Consider the following 9,248-nt stretch of genomic DNA (forward strand, 5'->3'; position numbering starts at 1 on the left):
TTAATGAAGATTAAAGCTTAAGTAGTTTTGCAAACCATGAAATTCATCTCTTCGCTCACCATCTACCACGGTTGATGACATTGTGAGGTGGGCCTAATAAACCAGAAAGAATGGAGTAATTGACTAAGGAGTCATGCTTACTTTTAATACGAGGTATTTTATCAACCGGTGAGACATATGTGATTTTTTTATCACTGCAACGAAATAGATGGGACAATTTCTCGGGGCAGAGCAAACATGAAACATTCTATCATTTAGCCCACCAAATTAAAATGCGAGCATAAAAAAGCTGAAAAAAAAATTCTTTTCCCACTATGCCTTCGTCTCGTTGGGTATGTGCAGTTTGAAACTAAAACAATCACACAAAAGCTTGAATCTTACAAACCAAAATGACTTAGTTACTTCTGAAAACCAAATGTATTGAGAAATGATGTGCAATGCAACTAAATTATCTATTTTTTGGAAAAGGCAGACCTTTTTTTCCCTGTAAATCGCAGGTGGCAAATAGGCGCGCCTTCACTCGAGCGACTCACAAATCGGCCCATGTTTTTCCGTTACTATATGTTTTTCTGTCTAGTTTTTTGGTTTTCGCTTTCCATTTCTGGTTTTTCTCAGATACGTTTTTCTACAGTTTTTTATTTTTACATTTTTTCTCTCTTTCCGTTTTTTACTTTTCTTATTTTTTTTTCATAACCTCAAAAACTTTATAAAATGTTTAGAATTTCAAATTTTATTGCAAATTTCAAAATAAATTCACTTTTTCAAAAAAATGTTCAGAATTCCAAAATTTTCTTCAAGTTTTTATAAATATGTTTGGAATTTTATTTTTTTTGTTCATATTTTTTTTAAAATCACCTTTCAAACATTTTTTCACGTTTTGATTTTTTTTGCAAAACTATGAACAAATATCAAGAAATGGTATTTTTTTGGAAAGAAATTATTAACATTTAATACAAGCACGAACATTTTTTTACAACTGCAAAAAAGAATTCATATTTGTGAACATTAATAAAAATGCTGCAATCATCATAGCATAAACTCAAGTCTGAGTCAGCCTTGCAGACTAGTTAAACTGTCTCTGCCAGAGAAACTTGGAAGCAACATAAATTATAATCATGACACCATATCTATCAATTGTTTGTTGTGCTGCCAATTGCCAAATGCAAGTTAACCTGCCCAAGCTACCAGATCAGTCACCATATCTATCATCATTGTATGCAAGGCAGAGAGAGCTCTTCCCCCCTCGTCGGCACGCAGAGAGAGGTCTTCCCCCCGACGAACAGCTTTGGAAAAATGACATGGATGAGGAAAATGACATCTTCAGTTTTGTCATTTTATTAGTCCAGGGTAGTAGACTTTCTGCACACCAAAGAAACTAAAGCTGGAATGGGCGTGCATTTGGTGGTATTTAAATTTGAATTTGAATTTGCAACGGTAGGCACCTAATTCTCCAAACTGCAATTCCTTTCTTGTCTTGGGGTATATATTCCTAGACTCATTCTCCAGATTAATCCTAATTTACCCTCAAATCAAATGCACATCCTACACCTGAAACTGAATGGAAGCCATCATCCCGACTAAAACGACATTTACTTGTTTAACTTTCTGACAGTTCCAAGGGGGGTACACAAAACATGTTCCAGAGCACACAGCATGCCTTACTAGATACTCACAGTGACTCTCCGTCGTTTCTCCCGAGTTGCTTATCAGCCTGCACAAATATGGATTGCAGGTGGATCATTCATTCATTCATTCATGGAGTATAACTGCTTGCTCAAAGGGATAATCAGCTGCGTAGAAACAGATAGAGATGACGAGATGTAAGCCATAATGTCTCCTTGTCCTCAGGTCTCCCGACATCCAACCAACTAGTGCTGCACCAAGTCTTGCCGTCGCCGGGTCTTCCAACTTCCAAGCAATGCATCTACGGGCTCGACCTTGCGCCTCACCCTTCAAGAAGAACAATACATTGTCAGTACATCAAATTTCAGGGAATATCTAGCGAGTTTTCTCAATATCTCACCTATGTTGAATTACTATAAACATCCCAATTTTCTTTCTTGCAGGAAATATTACCAGATCAAGAAGACTGGAACTAAGAAGCAGAAACAAGACATGCACTACATTCAAGGTGTCATCAAGAAGCAAGCCCAGCATGATTTAAGTTGTTTGCAGTTTATTATGAATTTGGAACAAATGCAGAGTAAAAGCTGGGCGGGCGACACGTACAATATTTGCTGCACCTTCTCATGATCCCTGCTACTCCCTTTAAATTTGGACACCCGTATATCGACACCGACTTTATTTTCTCAACTGCCTTTGCTCCACCGATTGAAACTAGGTCTGGACAATAACAAATCTCCAACAACTCAAGTGATGTAAGATTACAGCGCCAAATGTCGCCTGGAATGCATCTTATACCCTGGCATCCCTTCATCGTCAGTGAGACGAGGGACGTTAGATTTGTAAGGCAGCTGGGAACAGATGAAAACATATCCCCACAATAATGTAAGCTGAGCCTTTGCAGAGACGATGGCAACACCAACCTCCTTTGCCAGTTGAGACTTCTGCAATTGTCAATCTGCAGATCTTTCAGATAAAGAAAACTCCCAAAGCTTTCACCTGGCAGGGACAGTAACCCAGAGATACCTCTCCGTCATACGGAGTGACAAATTCCAGTCTCGATCCGTGTCAACCCAACAGACACTTTTGAAGATACCTGTAGTGCACCTTTATAGTCACCCAGTTACGTTGTGACGTTTGGTACACCCAAAGCACTCCTACGGTATCCGGGAGTTACACGATCTCATGGTCTAAGGAAAAGATATTTGACATTGGAAAAGCTCTAGCAAAACGAACTACACGATCTTGTGCTATGCTTAGAATTGGGTCTTGTCCATCACATCATTCTCCTAATGATGTGATCCCGTTATCGACGACATCTAATGTCCATAGTCAGGAAACCATGACTATCTGTTGATTAACGAGCTAGTCAACTAGAGGCTTAGTAGGGACATATTATGGTCTATGTATTCACACGTGTATTACGATTTCCGGATAATACAATTATAGCAAGAATAAAGACAATTATCAGGAACAAGGAAATATAATAATAATCCTTTTATTATTGCCTCTAGGGCATATTTCCAACAAAATGATGAGATGGAGGAGACATAAATCGTAAGATAGGGCTTAAGAGAAGACAAGAGATGATCTCTTAGCACAATTTGTCTCACTATGTTTTTAGGAACAACTAATTATTGAAGATAAGGCTAAGAAATGACTCATTGTAGACATGTTTTTTGTCATCTTTAATTTACATGCAAGACTTAAGATAAGACTATCTTATCAACCATTGTACATGCCCTAAGATAAGACTATCTTATCAACTATTGTACATGCCCTCATATGCAATGCAGACCCTCGAATCCATAAAATCCCATGCAACATTAAATAAAACAAGGAAAACTCTTAAATTTGTTCCACCACAGGAGCATATTCTCTCTTTCTTCTCCGCATCACTATCTTACCTTCCGCCGTGGCTCTCGCCAGCACCCCCGTGATGAACCTGCAGCTCACATCCCTACCTATTACTTCTTTCTTCTTCTTTATAGGTAGTAGCGACGAGATCAATTAAATTAAAAGTGGGTATAACTTGAATTTGTGGAGACTATACGTAGTACGTGAGATACATTAGGAATAGAAAAAAAATCTTTATGAATGAATGAAAGCGCTCTTAGTTCAGTTCGGTAGAACGCGGGTCTCCAAAACCCGATGTCATAGGTTCAAATCCTACAGAGTTTGATTCCATCTATCTTATGTCCATGCAGAGTAAAATAACTTAACAAAATTGAATTGTAACTCCAATTTCAATTTGACCTCCTCTTTGGTATGGAGGAGGTCAATCAATAAAAAAAACTCAATCAAAGATCCAACTCATCCCCACGCATGTATTGCAGTCGACCCACATCACCGCGTCTCCTCATCGTTGTGCTCGGTGTTTCCCAGCACTGTCGGTCACTGATGCGATCGATGTTGCCGAGCACGTTGGTGCAGCGCCGTTGGGGTTGCAGGGGAAGAAGCGCTTGGTTCTGCAGAGCAGGCCATGTCGAGGGGAGATGAAGTGCAACATAGGTGGTGCTACTACCCGTGGATCTCGCCGCCCTTCTTCCCCTTCCCAGTCTTCTCCTCATCAGACTCAGGGTCTTTAGTGCTATCAGAGACGGCATACCCTCCATGAGCTCCCCCATATCATTGCAATTGCGTTCAAGCCGCCCCAATTTCTGCTTAAGGGGAAGAAAACAACAATTTTCTCCAACATTAGGACTGTTGAACCGGCGTTGATACTGTCCGATGAGTGTATAACAACTAAGATCCGACGCACCCAATTGGTTGTTGACTCGCCTTCACCCTGGAGCAAGAGTCCAAATCCAAATTTGTCATAGGCTTCTTGCATGTGTCTTTAAAATTTTAAACAAATCACCTTTTCAACTCTGCCCATGATACAATGGAGTTAGCAGGCAGCCCTTTCAACCAAGTATGAGCCAGCCCATCCAACATCATGGTGAAATATTTAGCAGATGCAACATCACTAACATCCAGCATCTCCATAGCCATCTCATAGCTTTCAATCCAAGCCTCTGGGGGCTGATCCACCGTGCAGTTAGGCATCTTGCGGGGCCCTTGAAATCCTTAGGCAAGCGCCCATTGCGTAGAGCCGGCACTAAACATGGCACACCCAAGGTTCTAGAGGTCACTCCTACCTCCACAGATGCTAACGGATAAATCGGAGATCGTTGTTGAGCCGCCAACTGAGCCGCCAGCTCAGCCTCATGTCGCGCTCTGCCCTGGTCCACCAAAGTCTGAGCATCATTACCAGCACGCGGTGGGTCAGGCCTATGAGGCTGATTGCGGTGCCGCTCACTGCTTGATACAGCCGGTTCATCAATATGTCTGCTATAACTCCAGCTTGGACGCGGTGTTGAATGAATCCGATCACGACTATATGAATAAGCGGCCTGTTGAGCCATAGCCGTCTGAAGAAGTTCTCCGGCTCTCCATATTTCCACCGCTGCTGGCGACTCATCCTGAACCGGGAGAGCCGCCAATCGAGTAGTCGCAGCTATCATATTATCCAAAGGATTAGAAAAATGACCTGGGGGCATCGGAACGTGTTGAGGAGGGGTCAAATTCAAACGTGGGGGGTCTGCAACACGTAGCTGAACCGGTTCTCCAGCCGCTGGCGCCTCAACGGCCCGATCCACACTAGGCGGGTTACTGGTTCCTGCCCTAGGCGTGTTGAAAAGGTTCCTCGCATCATAAACCGGGGGTAACCGACTCACATGCCTTCTGTTGAAGACAACGTTTGATGTGTCCCGGTCCAAGCTCAAGCGAAAGTTCTCTGCTTGAAGCCGTTCTGCCTTCCTCTCCAAGGCGGCTCGCTCCATCGCCATCCGGGTGTTCTCGGTGTTTAGATCCTCCTTATCTTGGGGTATCTCATCACGTAACTTTGCAACGTCCGTGTTATGTTGAGTTTGGTTCGCCCGAGTCACCTCCACCGTTAACAATATTGCTAGAGCATCCAGTAGATCAGATAGGATTTGAGCCGGTGGGCGCACAGGGCCTCCCGCCTCGGCTTCCATTGCCGTTGCAGAATCGGAAATAATTGCTGCTGCAGTTGAAGAATTATGCCCTGGCTGTATACCGGCCATGAAGATTGCAACCCGGTTGGGCGGCTCGTAAGGGTCCGGAATACTGTCACCATCGGAACAGCCCCCAAGCCCACCATCATGAACCTGATACAGTGAATTGGTCTCGCCGGTTGAGGACTCATCGCCTGAATAGACGGCCGTCTCACCACCGGATTCAGATCCTCCTTCCAGATCCACTCCTTGAGTAAAGCCAACAAAGACATGCTTCAGGGTGGCTTGAACCTTGGCGGGTTGCGCACGTTGAGCTATCTCGATGATGTCGGTGCAGGTGTCCGGCTCAGCTTCCGACTCACCAATCTTGCCATGAAGACATGAATTCCATCGAAGGGGTCTCGGTACCCATACTCGATTGAGCCGGCATCGGGGCCCCGGCCTGAGTCGTCGATGTAGAGCTTGCCACGACGACTCTTAGTCATCCGGCCCACAGCGTATCCCTTGAGCCCTACGAAGCTGCCTTCAAGAACTCGAAACCACCGTGCGCTGGCCCCACAGTGGGCGCCAACTGTCATGGAATTGTCACGGCAGATGCCATAGCATGAGGACTTAGGCGTGGAGCCATCGCAACGTAGTTAGCTTGAAGGGGTTAAAACGGGACAAGGGACACATAGAGTTTTTACCCAGGTTCGGCCCCTCGCAACGAGGTAAAGGCCTACTCCTGCTTTAGGTTGTATTGCTTAGGTTTCGATTACCAGGGAGCGAATACACTTGACCTAGTTCTCGACTTGTTGTTTCTTGCCTTAACCCGCCGCCGGGTTACCCCTTTATATACACAAGCTGATGCCCGGCGGCTTACAGAGTCCCGGCCGGTTCATACACAACGTGTCTGGCTCGGTGACAGAACTAAACTTTCCTTATTATACAAGTTAAACATATGGCGGTTTATGCCCATGGGCCTCAAGTCTCCTCCGGGTCTTGGGCCTTCAGTGAGCTTGCTTCATGAACCGTCATCTTCAACATCTTCTTGGGCCTTCTCATTATGAACTGCCAGTGGTATGACCCGGCCCCTCTTGGGCGGGTCATACCCAATAATCATATCCCCAACATTAGGCCCCAGGTTGATGTGAACTTGTTCATATCAATCTTCAACACTTGACTTAGAAAAAAGCCTTCACTGTCAGACTTTATGAAATCTTATAACCCGACATGATGTCAGCTCTCAGAATTGTGTTAACCCGACGTGACGTTATCTCGCATTAATATCACACGAGGCCCAAATCTCATCATATCTTCACTTTTAATGAGTCTCCCAAAAATTGAGTCATCCGCGCTGTCACATAATCATTTCTATCAGTCTCCTCGATTCCCGCGCATGCTACCCATCCACTTCCTTATAAATAGGGACAGGGGCCCTTCTCATTTTCCCTCTTGCCTCCTTGTCTTCGTCCTCTTCCTCACAACGCCTCAAGCGCCCGAGCTCCACCGCCACCGTCGACCTTCGTCCACTGCCTCAACCTCGGCCGCTGCATCAATCTTAACGCAGCAGAGCTCTTCCGCGCACCTCCGCTGTCCAACAGTCCCGGTAAGCCTTCCTCTTTCCTCACCATAGATCTGCATTTGGGTTTGCTCGAGTTCTTCGGAGTTCATCTCCGTTCCTTTTTGTTCCTCCCTGTCTTTTGTAGTTTTGATCTGAATTTAGTGCTCATCTTGCACGGCATCAGTTTTAGCACTCATTTTTGATATTTGAACGCCTCCCCTCCATAAGAGATCTTATCCGAGCACGTGAATTTTTTTGCTGTCGCCACTTAGGTTTAGAATTTTTCTTCATTATCTGAACTGCTGCAGATCCAAAATTATAGCACCGATCTATGAAAACTGTTTGTCCAACACTTAGCAATTCTTCACTTATAGATATGAAAACTGATAGTTGTGTAAGGGGCTTAACTCATAAAGCATAACCCGCCAATTGTAGCTCGAAAAGGGAAGATTAAGGCTCTGTTCGGTACGCAGGAATCTCACAGGAATTTTTGGAGGATCATTATGAAGCCATCTATGACACTACTAGTATGTTACTTTGCACTATGAGGATAGTAACTTAGACTAGTGCCATATGCATGACACTAGTATAAGTCGGGGCCTGTTTGGATGGAGGCCATACAGGCATGTTTTTTCTCAGGCAGCGATCTCAGCCTCAGGCTTAGGAAATCCAACGCCCGAGGTTCCTGCCTGAGTCAGGCAGCTTTCTCTGGAAGGAAACCAAACAGGCCCTTACTCCCCACTATGACCAACCTCAACTTGAGGCTCCGCCACAGGGACAACCGAAACAAAATTGCAAGGTGGTCGGCGGCTAGGATGTTAATTTGTGTCATGAATGTTTTCCCCCGATCCCCACCCACCGGAACCCACCACCCCCTTCTTCTACCCTCCCAAGGCAGCAGTAACTCGATGGGTCTTGAATACCAAAGATGAGATCCACACTGACCGGTACGGTACGCGTCCCTTTCTCACCCTCCTCCGGCCTCTTCCTTTAGGCTGGTCACAATGGGCAAGAACATAAGCTAGTAACTTACACACTTCCCTAGACTATGTTACTACCTCCATAGTGGGTAGGAACATCTATGTAGTGTCATCCAACGATGTATTTATTAGGTTGTAGACTCATTGTTTCTTGGAGTGTGTGATGTTCCGGTAACTTAGCTAGTTACCACAAGCACCTCTCTCTTCATTAAATGTTCCGGTAACATCCGGTGTAACAATGTTGAGACTGGATCGAATGACAGTGAATGTTGCAGTAGGGAGCCCCTTGGTGAAAATATCAGCAAATTGCGCAGTGGTAGGAACATGAAGCACACAGACCTCGCCAAGAGCCACTTTTTCACGAACAAAATGAATATCAATCTCGATGTGCTTGGTGCGTCGATGCTGAACAGGATTGGACGCCATGTAGACTACAGAAATATTGTCGCAATACACAATAGTTGCACGCTCAATTGGTCGATGAAGCTCAACCAAAAGCTGACGGAGCCACACTGCCTCGGCCACAGAATGAGCAACAGACCTGTATTCGGCTTCTGCAGACGATCTGGAAACTGTAACCTGCCTTTTGGAAGACCAAGAAATAAGATTGTCACCCAAATAAACACAAAAGCCGGATGTAGATCATCGAGTATCTGGGCAACCCGCCCAGTCTGCATCAGAATAAACTGTCAAGCTTGTTGGAGAGGAAGAATTAAGGAGAAGACCATGATCAATGGTGCCTTTGAGATACCGAAGTATTCTCTTGACATGAGAATAATGAGGAACACGAGGATCATGCATATATAAGCAGGCTTGTTGAACAGAATAAGATATATCAGGGCGAGTGAGGGTGGCATACTGGAGAGCACCAGTGATACTGTGATATAGAGTAGGATTAGAAAAGGGTTCACCGTCGGCCGATAGCTTAGTACCAACGTCGACCGGCGTACGACAAGGTTGACAGTCAGTCATCCCTGCACGAGAGAGTAAATCAAGAATGTACTAACGTTGAGATAGAAAGAGTGTAGATGAAGTGCGGGAAACAGTGATCCCAAGAAAGTGATGAAGAGGACCGAGATCAGT

The sequence above is a fragment of the Triticum dicoccoides genome, chromosome 2B, assembly GCF_002162155.2.
Source record: "Triticum dicoccoides isolate Atlit2015 ecotype Zavitan chromosome 2B, WEW_v2.0, whole genome shotgun sequence".
In the NCBI taxonomy this organism is placed as follows: domain Eukaryota; kingdom Viridiplantae; phylum Streptophyta; class Magnoliopsida; order Poales; family Poaceae; genus Triticum; species Triticum dicoccoides.